This window comes from Ambystoma mexicanum, chromosome 2p (assembly GCF_040938575.1).
Source record: "Ambystoma mexicanum isolate Mex_15411 chromosome 2p, UKY_AmexF1_1, whole genome shotgun sequence".
In the NCBI taxonomy this organism is placed as follows: domain Eukaryota; kingdom Metazoa; phylum Chordata; class Amphibia; order Caudata; family Ambystomatidae; genus Ambystoma; species Ambystoma mexicanum.
The window spans coordinates 750816580-750830721 of NC_090923.1; positions in this window are offsets into that span (position 1 = coordinate 750816580).

Here is a 14142-nt window from a genome sequence, read left to right on the forward strand (position 1 = left end):
ATTCTTAACGGTGATCTGGTTCAGGGAGCGATAATCTATACAAGTTCTAAGGTCTCCTTCCTTTTTTGGAACGAAGAACAAAGCTGAAGAAGCAGGGGACTTGGAAGGACGAATAAACCCATTTGCCAGGTATTGATCCAGGTATTGTCGAAGGTGAAGGTTCTCAGGCTCGGTGAGGGCATAAATTCTACTACAAGGAGGAGTAGATCCAGGTATCAGGTCTATCTGGCAGTCATAAGACCTATGAGGAGGTAGAGAGTTAGCCTGATCCTTCCGGAAAACATCTTGGTATTCTAGGTATTCGGGAGGTAACTGGGGAGTCTCTGAAGAAATTGCTGCCAGTGCAACACCAGGTGGAGGGTGACAAGTAGAGACACATTCTGGAAACTGGACCGTTCTTGCTCGCCAATCGATCAGAGGATTGTGTTTCTCTAACCAAGGTATTCCTAGAATAATCTGAAACTGAGGAGCCTTGATCACATCGAACACAATCTTCTCATGGTGTCCATCTTGACTTACTAGCGTCACCTCTTGAGTGGTATGCGTTACTGGCCCGGAGGCTATCTCCGTACCATCCACCGTAGTAATGACGTCCTTTACAGCCTTGGGACAAAGAGTTAGATTCATCCTCAAAACCATTTCATGATCCACATAATTGCCGATGGCACCGCTGTCGACGTAAGCTTCAATTGCATGTAATCGATCCGGATTATCAGGGCTAATGAGGACCATAGGTATCACGAAATGCGAGGTCACGGAACTGGTTTTCACGCTCGGCAAGAGGACCTCTATTCTTGTTGGGCGAGGTCGTTTCCCTGCTCAGAGTTTGTAACTTTGGTAACTGCAGCTCCTACTGCCTTCTTGGCAGGTTTCACCGGACAGTCTCGAAGAAAGTGCCCTGAGTTTCCGCAATAGAGGCATAATTGCAACTGTTTTCTCCTTTCCCGCTCCTTTTGTGTTAGAGGACCTTTCAGACCCCCTATTTGCATGGGTTCCCCAGAGTCTACTCCTTTGGAAGGAGTTGGCGGTTTGGAAAATACTCGAGCATCAAACTTGGAACGATCGGCCTTCCTGTTCTGCAGTCTGTGATCTATTTGAACGACTAAGTCTATATAGTCCGAACACTCTTGTGGGGGATTCACTACTTGGGCTAACACATCTTTCAGCTCTCCACGTAGACCTCTATAAAACAGCGTAATCCTTTTGTCCTCAGGCCATTGAGTTTCCACTATCAGTCTGTTGAAAGACGCAATATAAGCCAAAAGGTCTTGATTACCTTGTGGCAACGAAAGAAGCTCATTGTCCAAGGCCTGCCCCTGTGAATGTCTTGCGAACAGTTTTTCCATACTGAGCTGAAAAGCTTGAAAATCATGGAGGACCGGATCATCTTGATTTACTAGAGGGATCGACCAGTCTGCCGCATTGCCACTAAGGTACGAAAGCACGAAAGCTACTTTAGCTTGATCAGTTGGAAAGGCTGCTGGCCGGCATAAGAAATGCAACCGGCACTGATTGATAAATACTGCAAACCTCTTTGGGTCACCAGAAAATCGTTCGGGCGGAGCCAGAGGTACATTCCCAGGTAGGTTGATCTGCACTGGATTCATAGAGGATGTAGAAGGAAGATTTCCCCCAGATGCGGGTAACGGGGTCTGTCCGGCCTGTGACTGTAGCAATTGTCTAGCGAGATCATCTGTTCGCTCCTTGGAAATAATCAGTTCCCTTCTTAGAGCGTTCGTTTCCTGACGGGCTGCATGCACTTCTGCCCTTAGTTCCCCAAGTAACTGGGGAACTTAGGGCAGAGGTTTCCATAGCGCCTGGACGGGAGTTTTGTGGTAGGCTTTGCGTTCTGTAACGCTCACCTGATTCCCGTAGAGGCGCCGGTCTTGACTGGGCGTATACCGTATCTGCAAAGGTGATGTGTAACACACGGCTGGCTCTTTGGGCTGGACCTCTGTGCACTGTATGTCTGACTTGAAGGGTAAGATGTCTGCAGATAGAAAATATGGGATTAAGGAACTGGGTTATTGAATGTCTCTCTCTTCTTCCCTTTCTCTTCTCCTGTAGAACCCCAAAGGTTAACGCTCTCACCTTAGGTAAGTGAACGCCGTGCTCTCCATCTGCCTCGGGGCAGGGTGCTGTAACCAGTTTCTTCACTGGATAAGGGGAGCAGGCCTCTTGACTTCAGAGGACTGCTGTCCGTCGTTTACTGCACGAACGGTAAGTTTCGAGTAATTCTAATGTCTTTAAAGTCTTTAGTAATGATGTTTCTTGTTTTGCAGGGTTCCGGCGATGGTGGATGACGGGCTGAAGTGAGTTGAAGATGGAGCCCGTGTGATGAATAGAAGCGCCTGGAAGCACGTAAGTAAGCGCTTGTTGCCTGCTTCACGATGCGCTCTAACTGTCTTTTTATTTTGCAGGTACAAGTTCGGAGCGGCTGCAGGGTGCCGGAATACCCACTGGGGTAGATGTGGAAAGGAGTAATGGCACGTGAGTATTAAAGTTCCCCAATGTCTTTAAACGCACCTTGTTTTGTCTTTCAGATGCGGGATGCAGCGCCGAAGGCCTCCGGAGCGTGCGAAGAGTTGGTAAGCTTTTGTCTTTCAGATGCCGGAATGCAGTGTGAAGACCTCCGGAGCGCACGAAGAGTAGGTAAGCCTTTGTCTTTCAGATGCCGGAATGCAGCGCGAGGCGTTGGTGACGGCCGATGGACCAGGTAAGTGAAGAGCTGTCACTGAAGACCGTAATGCTAACCTGTTCTTTCTTGTCTTTATAGGTGTTGCTGAAGACTGGATTCAGGATGGTAAGCCTTTTTCCTTAGGCCCAGGATCAGATGCAGAAGACACGATGAGCGTTCTGCTGCAGAGGATGCAGAATAACGCAAAGCACGATTCATCCATCGGGTGTGGTTTAAATAGCCTTCTGTAGTGCTTAGGTGTCTCCTTCCACAGCCACGCCTAGGTAAGAAAAGAGTTCCCGCCTTCCAGAAGAGTTCCAGTGTTCTGAATCTAGGGAGTGGCTCCTGCCCCACCCAACAGGAAAAGTAGTTCCAAACAGAAGAGGATCAGAGGCTCAACTGGCAGGCAAGTAAGCAGCATGGTCTGCTGCAGTTAAGTCCACCCAAGCATTATGAGCCCGGCGCTTCCAGCGCTGGGACTGGGCATATTTATGAGCCTGGTGCCACTGGCGCCAGGACTGGGTCCAAAAGGTCCCAATTGGGACTGGTTGGCACTCGGAACCTGGGTTATGGATCTGCTTCCAAGGGAGTTGGGAAAACCCTGACCTTTTGGAAGCAGAGATCATGACAAATTCTAGCCGGAAACAGGAAAGCACATCCTCTGTGATTTTTCTACTTGGGGATACCATAAGTTCTGTGAACAAAGTCTCCAGACTGATTGCTTCAGGATACTGTGTTACACTCTCAGGCAATGTCTTATTTGCAGTCTATCAGAGTCTTGATTCTTTGTACTAATTGGGCATGTCGTGCTTTCAAAAGTTCATTTCATCAATGTTGTTGTGGCTTTGGATGTGCTTCTCTTTACCCTGCAACTGGGATGTACAGAGTGTCCGTTATGTCCTTATTTCCCCTTGCTTGGGGAACCTGTCCAGTTTTATGCCACACCTTGCATCCGGGTTCTTTGCCTTGGTTTTCCTGCTCATGCGTCCTTCTTCCTCGCCATGGATCTTGTCTGCACGTGCTGAGGTTCTTCCCCGTTGTCTGTGGTTTCTTTGCAGTTGGATGCAGCAGGAGGGCTCGCCCCTATATAGGGTTTCATGTCATTTAGGAAGATCCATGCCCTTCTGCCCTGGAGCTTGACGGCGGAGGGGGTGCAGTCCTCTACGATGAAAGGGCCATTAAATCTTGGCTTGTCCCACCTTTTCCTGGTAAAGTTCTTCACAAGCATGCTGTCACCACGGAAGACGAGGGGCACATGTACACCTTGCTCGGTGTCTGCTTCAGCACTTCCTGCTGTGTTTTGTGCTGCGCCGTCCCCTTTTTGCCATCGCTGCGGCTGGCCTGTAATGACAGAGGCACTGGATGTCATACAGTTAAGGTACTTTTGCATCTATGTTCCCAGAACCTCTCTAGTCGGCTGGGCATCACAACTAGCTCTATCTCGGGTGTTAAGAGGGGGTCCTCATCCTTCTGCCTGTAACTATCTCGTGCAGTGTGAGATGATGGTCGGAGCCTGGGTGGTTCCGAAGTGCATACAATGCCAATGGTAGACAGTGCAGCCATACCTTCTTTAATGGGAGCTTCAACTTGGCTATCCTCTCCTTAAGCAAGCCATTGATCCGTTCACATATCCCATTCCCCTCAGGATGATACGCCAACGCAAACTTGTGCTTTATACCAAGCAACAAGCTAATCTGTTCGAACACTGCATTAACAAAGTGAGCCCCGTTATCTGATCTCATTACTTCGCACACCCCCCATCTAGGGAATACTTCCCTCACTAGGAACTTGGCAGCACAGGTAGCGTCTGGGTGTGTACAGGGACCTGCTTCTATCCATCTAGAGAATGGACACACCACAACAATTAAATACCTGTACCCGTTCCACACTTGAATCATGTCGACGTAGTCGATATGCACGTGCTGAAATGGCCCATTTGGTCTGGGAATGATTCCTCTTTTAATGTGTGCCCAGCAGTGAATTGCTGGCAGATAATGCAGTTTGTCCTTGAAAAATGCAACATGCTCTGCTAAATTCGGTGTGAACCAGTCTTCTGTGAGCGTTGCAGTAAGATTTTCTTTTGTCATATGGATGGGGTAGTGTAGTTGTTCTAATGCTACTTTTAGAAGGTTGACAGGCATTACTGGTTTACTAGTGCTGTCTTGCCTCCACAACCCGTCAGAGGGGTTTAAAGAACACCCTTGACGCTTCCACACATTTTTCTCCTCCTGAGGTGCCTCCCCTTGGAGCTCCATTAGCTGAGTCTGCCCCATATTGGTATAGGCTTCTGGTGTGGCCCGCGCTACTATCATCCTCTCATGGGTACGTGCCACCTCCACGTCCATGATTATTTCATTCTTGGATGCCATGCGCTTGGCTTCCGTGTCTGCTTCATGATTTCCACGTGACACGAAATCTGTCCCCTTGGTGTGGGCGGCGCATTTCACGCCCACTACGCCCACTGGGAGCTGTAGGGCTTTTATCAGCCTATCCAATAAGGCTGCATGTTGCACTGGCATGTCGTCTGCCCGGAGGTAGGCCCTCCTTTTCCAGCGCGCTAGACCTGCATGTACTGCGGACGTCACGTAGGCTGAGTCACTGTACACAGTTACTTCCTGGTCTGCATGATTCTCAATGGCCAGTGTCAGTGCGAGCAGTTCTGCATCTTGCGCAGAATAGTGAGAGGGTATTCACGCACTGATGAGTACTCGAAACTCTCCATTCGCTAGCTGTTTTACCACGGCCACGCCTGTATACCTTTGTCCATCTTCTTGGTCGATTCTCGAAGAACCGCCAATAAAGACGATCTCTCCACTTGCCAGGGCGTTTTCCTTTACCCTGGGGATCTAATCATAGAATTCCTCATAGTTCGCACAGTTGTGTATAGGTTCTCCCTCTGTGACTGGCTCAGCTATGAATGTAGCAGGGTTCACAGTTTTACATCAAACTATTTTGATCGATGGGTTAGAGATAATCACCTCATAGGTGGTTGCTCCCTGAGATGTCAGTGTGCCCTTTGGCTTCTCTAGTCTGGCGAACAGCGAATGTTCAACATACAATGTCATGAAGCACCCTGTCACGATGGATGACGCCTTTTCGATAGCGAATGCAGCAGCAGCTAGATTTTGTTCACATGGGAAGTGGCCCTTCATAACCGGGTCCAGACTCCTGCTGTAATATGCTAGGGGCTTGTACCCCAGCGAGGTTCGCTGCGTGAGCACTGCTGTCATAAAATTACCATCAGAGTGTGAGAACAGGTAGAATTTGTCTGCATAATTAGGAATCCCGAGAACTAGGGCCTTACAAATTGCCCCCTTGAGTTCTGCAAACCCTTTCTCCATTGCCTCATTCCATTCAATTTCTCCTTTTGGTGCCTGGGCTTTCTTCAAAGCTTGAAGCAAGGGCTTGGTATACGAGCTGTAGTCAAAGACCCATGCTCTGACATAATTGCAGAGGCCTAAGAAGCTCTGAATTTGTTTTATCGTGTGCTGCTTGGCCGTGTTCATGATGGCTTCAGCCCTTTCTGGGGCTACCTTTTTCCCCTCATGAGAGATTAGTTGCCCTATGTACAACACCTTCTGTTGACAGTACTGCAACTTTTCCTTATCAACTTTGTATCCCTTCTCAGCCAGTATAGTCAATAGCTGGACAGCGTCGCACATGCATTGCTCTTCAGTGGTGCTGCAGATCATAATGTCATCTACATACTGCAAAACAACACTGTCCACCGCAATATTGCTTAGGTCCATTTGCAGGACTCTGTTGAAAATAGACGGGGACTCGCAATACCCCTGTGGCAACCTCATACTTTTCAGGCGCATTTGTCTGAAAGTGAATGACGTCAGGTCTTGAGAGTCATGGTGCAACGGGATTGAGAAAAACGCATTTTTCAAATCGATCACTGTGAAATATTTTTTGCCTCAGTGGGTATGTTACACAGTATTGTGGATGGATTAGGGACTAGAGGGAACTCGGCTTCAACTATATCTTTTAATGCTCGTAAATCTTGGATCAAACGCCAAGACCCTCCCTTTCATTTTTTGCCAGGGTAAATCACTGTGTTGCAAGGTGATTCTGACGTTACTAGGATGCACTGCTCCATCATGGCGGAAATTGTCTTCGCGATCCCTTCATCCGCTTCTCTGGACATGGGATCTTGTCGCACCCGTGGTAAAATTGCACCTGGTTTCAGTTTAATTTTCACTTCACCTGCCCCCTTCAGGAGACCTACGTCATAGGGCCCTGTAGTCCATACTGCGGCAGGCACTTGGGCCATGTAGTCATCAAAGTATTCTGGATGTACCAGCGCCAACATCATTCTCTGTGGCACCTCGCGTTTGATCATTTTGACCCAAAATGTGAGACTTACTTCCACTCTTGTCTCCTCTAGGTCAGGGTGCTCTTCGAACAGATCGTCATCGGTGATATCAGTCACTCGATACCCTTCTTCGATGGCGATAATCGCACACCATTGTCTGCCTTCGTCATCATATCCTTTGACCAATACCACTTTCCCTCGCACTGTGGCAGATTGTATCACTAAAGGAAACACGTGTCCCTCCTCTTCGTGCATGGGTATTCTTGGTCTAAACAGAAACTCATCACGGGTTCTCATAGTTTTGTCTGCGAGGCCTGGCAGTCCCGGTTGTACCTGGTACTGCATCGCTTGCAGGAAAGAATTCTTCTATGTCTTCCCATTCTACAGTAGGATTGGGTTTAATCACTTCCCGCTCCAAATATTCAAGATCCCGTGCCCTCTGTCTGTGCTTACGTTCTACTTCTTCGTCTATTTCCTTTCGCTTCTTCGCTTCTTCTCTAGCCTTATCTGCTTCCCTCATCCGTTCATTTCTACGTTCTTTTGCCCTTCTACTTTCCTCGTCTTCCCGCTTTTTTACTTTCCTTTCGTGCACTCTCCTTTCTTCCTCTAGCATGTTCTGCCTGTACTTTTTAAAGGCTGCGTACTGTGTGCGACTGAGCGGTATTCCTTGCCCTTCGCGATATAGTTGTTCTCACCTTAGCCTATCTTTCTTTCTTGTCCTTTCATCCCTTTCTTCCATCCCTTTCTTCCATCCCTTTCTTTATTTATTTATTTATTTTATTTATTTGCATTTGTTAAGCGCACTTGCAGCCCATGAGGCATCGAGGCGCTGTTACAGAGGATACACAGATTTAAGATTACATTCGGGTGCAGGAGGCTCTTAGTTACAGGTTAGCAGGAATATATGCAGAACCAGGTTAAGGTCATACAAAGAGTCTGGTTTTGATAGCCTTGCGGAAGGCTAGGTGTGACTCGATGAGTCTCTCTCTCCTTTGCGTCTCATCAGACTTCTCCCGTGGCCTCACATCATCACTTCCTTTTCCATCCAACTTCAGTAATATTTGACCTCCCATCCATTTGTCTTTCGCGAATGCTATCTCATCACCTCTACCTTCATTTCCTTTATGTTTATTTCCCTCTTTCTCCTTATCTCGACTCATATGAGGGGTTGCTATACCCCTCAGCTGCCTTAAGTTCTCTTAGTGGGTAAAGACCCTCTGACTTCCTTCCTTCAATGACTGGCTCAGGCAGGGCTGGTGGCGTGGTAGGCGTCCCACCCCCCTCCGTACATACATTTAGTATCCAGTCTGTGGGTGGTTCTTCCACCTCCGTTTCTTCAAACATTTTCCACAATTCTGGAACAGCAAGACGTTTCTCTAACTTCTTGCCCGTATATGTGGCGTGTAGGAAGGTCGTCATATGCTGTAAAACAGCCTTAGAGAGTGACCCATTCTGGGGCCAAGGCATAAACATCTTATTGCCGGTACCCTTGACCCACTCCGTGCTGTATTTCTTTAGTTTTGGTGCATGCTTGGGTAGCTGCTTGCACAAATGCGCAAGCGGGGTAACTTCCTCCATTTTTAATTTAGTCACTAACAGTATTTATACAGTTCTTTAACCTTTCAATGGTATGAGCAAGCACCACATACGCAAGCTCCAATCCAATCTTTTCCCGCCAAAATATATACCAACAATTTAAGCAAAACCCATCAAGTCAATGGTTATTCCCTCTTAGTTACAGAATCGCATAAAGCCAAAATGCATTTCAAACAATCATTAATACAATTATTTTATATTTGACATACAACAAGACACATATGACAGACACTCGACAGACTAGACGAACACCAGCTGGACACACGTATACCTGCCTTCTAATCAATACCCCGACATGGGGTGTAAACGAACCCCTTTGATGCCGTCTTTAATCGTCACCGTAGCCTAATCGTCCCCCCAATGTGGGCTATGAGTTCACGTTTCTTCTGACTGCTGTTTTAAAGTGCAGGAATAAGGCAAATCTTTAAGTTTTTATCTCAGGTGCCCCCCTGGTAATCCTTATGTTTTATCTCTCAGGTGCCCCCCTGGTAATCCTTAAGTTTTGTCTCAGGTACCACCCTGGTAATCCTTACGTTTTGTCTCAGGAGCCCCCCTGGTAATCCTTACGTTTTGTCTCAGGTGCCCCCCTGGTATCCACTCTTTATTTCTTATGCTCGTGTCATTACCCCCTATATATATATACAGTCTTCTCTACTTCTAACTAATTTGTTTTTTCTCCGCCACCCTCCGTTACCTTTACCTTACTTACTCTAATGCCTACAAGACATTTGCCAAAGTAACGAGTTTGTTGTTTCACTCACCGATCGCATCTTTTCCTCTCTGGAACTTCGGGATCACCCCCCTTCCTCTTCCTGCTTTTAAGGTTTTTGTCCGATCCGCTGCCCGTGGGAATGGGAAGGGGTATGCTTTGAAAGGCGTGTTCCTTGAGACCCACTGCAGATTTTTGAAATTTTACTCTATCATTGTCCATGGGGAATTTCTCAGTCTACTCAGCCGGAACGGCGAAAGGACTCGTGATCTTTCCAAAGGCCTAGAGTTACTTCGTGCCGTCGGTCTAAAGGTGTCTTAGTATTAATAATCAATAATTAATGGCCGAAACCTTCCTCACGCTACCAAGTGTTCCGGAGGAGAGGAATTCACTGACGGGCCCATAGATCAGCGCTCACCCTCTAGAACTTGTAAGACAAGATAGCTGCACCATGTGAGGATAGGGGGTGCACGATTCACTTACTCCAACACGACTCAATAATGAGGACTCAGTAAGTTGGCAAAGGGAAGTCTGTTTAATGACAAGTACATCAAACAGAGAAACAAATGGAAATCAGCAGCATTACGATCACCTGTCTCGGTCCGACTTCCTCGAACTTCAGTCGAACAGTCTTTCTTATAGGCAAAACTCGTCATCACTGACGTCTAATTCTATAAAAAATCATCATGCAATATAATTGGTTAGGAAAGGCAACTTAAGTATAGGTGTAATATCTGTATATGATAATAGGGCATGCGGATTGGATAACTCTTATCGGGTGGGCGTCTACGCACATCCCTCTACATCACGCGTGATAGACGTCATTAAAAACTACGACGTCCTATTGGTTACAGTATCTATAGGACTCCAGATAACTTGGTCCATTGGGATTGGGCAGGTTACACCCCTAGACATAAATTTCCACTTTTAATTAGCAGCATGCAGAATGGACACCCCTGTGCCTGGTGTCCCAAGTTTCATCCTGCCTTCCTTCCATCAATCAGTGTTTTAGGGCGATGTGTCAATTAGTTGGCTAAGGATGGCCTCAAAACTGTAGTCTCTTATCAGGAAAGGTTATGGCATCCTCGGGTCCTGGATGATATCAGGCGATGGTACTTCTTCACGCCTGGCTGGTCTTGTGTTAGTCCAGCTTTTAGTGCATTTAATTCTGTTTCAGCATCGCCACCTGCATGGGCCCCCCTTATCTTGACCTTCATGAGGCAGACTGGTATGCTCTGAAGTTTGAGTCTTGTTAGCTGACGCTCTCCTCCCCTTCTCTGGTTGACCTCGATTTCCTAGGCATGAGCCTCTCTTTGTTGAGTTTCGATTCCGCTCCTTCTCTTGCCTTTGGCTGGGTTATGAAACTTGGCCTGTCAGGCCTCTGGCCGCCTGGGTACATTTCTGCTTTTACAAAATGGAGTCACACTTGTATAATGTACCTTATTGAGGTAGATATATGGTTGGCGCTTGATGCTCTATCTTCTACTAAGCATTGCAAGCAGTACCGATTTCTTAGCATCTTGCGTTTCAAGCCTATTTACACACGTTTAACAGGTTGGTTGCTTCCATCTTGTCTCGTAGCACCGTTCCTCACGTTCTAACATTGTCTCTTCTCTGTGTCCATTACATTTATTTTCATAGTTACTCGCACTGGCGTACGTGTCTTCGATAGCCGCTTTTGTTCATTCACGAGTCTGTTCAGGCCCTTGTCTCATTTCCACTGGCCTTCATTTAAGGCTTTTGGGGTCTCTTCGTGGACCGTATGTATGTACTCCTCATTTCGTATCAGCAGCCGATATGGCTGTCTGATAGGGTACCGTGCTGCCCAGGGTTGTCTGGTTATGGGTGCTTCAACAGGCATGGATCTTCTGAAGTATACTGGGCAGAGTCCAGTGCAGCTCTTTGTAGGTTAATTTGCTCTTCATACATCACATACCTTGGCGAGTACGCTCCTGGTACCTCGAAATGAGGGGAAGGGGTGCAGGCCATGTCTGGGACCTCCTCTACAATCTGTCCTTGCATCCAGCACAATATTATCACTGCAAATTGCCCTTAGGCTGGAGGGGCAACTGCAACTGCACGGTAGGCAATGAATCAAGTTGGATGTGAGAGCTGCACAACACAATGAATGTGTGTCCTGCATGCATCGCATGTTGCAGGCACACAGTGAAAATTGAATTTCATAGAGCCATTGCTTTTGAAGAAAGGAATAATCCACAGTGCTGAGACTGAGGAAAATCGTTTTTACAAAACGAACGTTCGCCCATCTGCTGTTTATTTCCCAGCACTGCGAGCTACCAAGGGATCTTGCTGAGATGCGCTTGCCTGCAGGAGGAGGCGGAGCTTGCCAGCGACCACGTGACTGATCACGTGACCCTTCTTCTCCATAAAGTGCAGCTCCAACCGCCCGAGTGGCGTGTGTTGCAGAGACTGAGGAAAATCGTTTTTACAAAACGAACGTTCGCCCATTTGCTGTTTGTTTCCCAGCACTGTGAGCTACCAAGGGCTCTTGCTGAGACGCGCTTGCCTCCAGGAGGAGGCGGAGCTTGCCCGCGACCACGTGACTGATCACGTGACCCTTCTTAACCATAAAGTGCAGCTCCAACCACCCTTGCGGCATTAAGCCTGACGGTGTAAAGGGCGTCGACTGTTTGCGGCTGTTTGGCGCTGGAGGGCCGCTCATCAGCAGTCTACAGAGGCTCGGAGGTGAGGAGACATAGTCTTGCAAGCTGACCCAAAAATTTTGCCTCTGCTCCCCAGAACGATGCAATCATACAGTGATAACCCACTCATTACGGACAATCCCACTCCTCAGCCTCAACAAAAAAGTCCCTCAGGCAGAGTGCTGAGGAGCAAATACGTCCGATTACAAAACCGGAAAGAAACTTTTAAAAGTTCGAACTCAAGTTTGAGTGCGGGGACAAATGGTGGCACCGAATCCATTTCTAGCACGCCAGCACATAAAAAAGCATCTACCATACTTGCACAAATGTGCCCAATTCCTACTGAAATGGCCGCCTGCCTTTTGGAGGATGCGACCAAAAACTTACAGGTCGCGGAGGAGGGAGCATTGAACTAAAAATCAGATGAGAGCTACGAGGACTTTAGCGGGGACGATTTACCTGCCTCTTTAACAACTTTCCGCCCTTCTGACATTCCATCTCTCCAAACCCCCTCCACGGCTTCGCTCTTACAATCGCCAGCTCAGCCCTTACCTGTGGACGTGGACGTGGTGATCCATCCCAAAGAGACTTCTCCATTACAACGGCTGCCACTGCCGCTGGTGGACGCGCCCCCGGCGGTTCGATTGCCCCCGCTGCTGTCTGCTCGTGGTCCGCGGGCCTCCGCTGCGGCGGGTGAGGTGGAACCGAGCGGTGTCGAAGGACTCCGCGAAGCTGACCTCAGCTCGCGGCCCGAGGAGACGCTAGTGAGGGTTGAGTCGGGTGGTGCCCTGCGCGATCACGCGCAGACAATGGCTGGGGATGGTGCATCTTCGATCCAGGAACTGGAGGTTAGTCCGGCACAGGTGACTGAGGGAGAGGCTCCATGCCTCAGTATTCTGGCAGAGTCCCATGCCAGCCAGACTGGAAAGCCATTGAACGAACTCGGTGCAGTAGCAGAGGCGCCCTCTGCTGCCTCGGCAGACTCCCTGCGCCATATCCACCAAAACAAAAAGAAGAAAAGCTCTCAAAATACCCCTCATAATTCAGAGGGGAATGAATTCATGGACTCAGACTTAGACCGCGAATCAATCCTCAGTCCATCGAATGTTTCTACAAATGAATTGATTAGACAAAAAAGGGACATAGCAATGGCATTGTTAAAAAAAAGAGTGTTAACAAAAAAGATCCTCAAGGAGCAGGGGGAACTTTTGAATCAAGATTGCCAACAGCAAAGGAAAGGTCCCAGAGCAACAGCCCAAAAGGGAGAATCAGGAAAGCTATTCTTACAAAACCCTTTGACGTCTCACTCCCTAAAAGACTTCTTTTTCAAACAAACAAAAAGGAAATCAGAATCTGAGTAGAACTTTCAGACGCCGAATTATTAGACGCTGTCACAGAAGTTCCCCCAGTTCTCCCAGTTTCTAAACAAAGGAAAATCATACCTACCCTATCCCAAGCCTTCTCAGAAGACGCCCCCAGTGCGCAGGACACTGTCCCAGGCCCAGAAACCTCTGTCAACCTGAATGAGAGGAACAACGTCCATAATCTACCGTCTGGAGGCATAGCCCCGGCTCAAATCAACCTACTTGATGATGACGTTCCACCTTATTGTGCGGAGAGGTCTGGACTAGGAAACGATCTACTAATACCGTCAGTCAACACCACGGTAATTAGTGGACGGGATCAAAGAAGCCCACTTCAATCAGTGCAGGCTCAACCAGTGTTGACCCAGGAGATCTTCAACCCAAAGTGGCCTTTCATATAACATCTCAACCCCAGTCAGAAACGAAAGACCCAGCAGCAGTTTTGGGAATCTTCCCAAAGAGACTCCATAAAAAAAACGGATCTCGTTACGATCATGTCAGCAATTACGGTGGGACTGGCTCCTTTTGTAAAGCTGTACGAGTCAATAAATGACTCAGTGAAAGATTCATTAACCTTATCAGCCTCAATAAGCACCAAAGTAACGTTCTTAGAGGGCTTTATTACAGCATTAACCCAACAAAACAGCGAGAAAGAAAAACAACAAGATGCAAAACTTGCACAACTCCAAAATTTAATTGAAACCAAATTTAATGCAAGTTGCTTACGAGAATCACATTTGAATGCTCAAAAGGAGCCAAAAATTGACGGTGCAAACACCACTTCTATCAGGACTACCCATCGCCCTGGCCCAAAA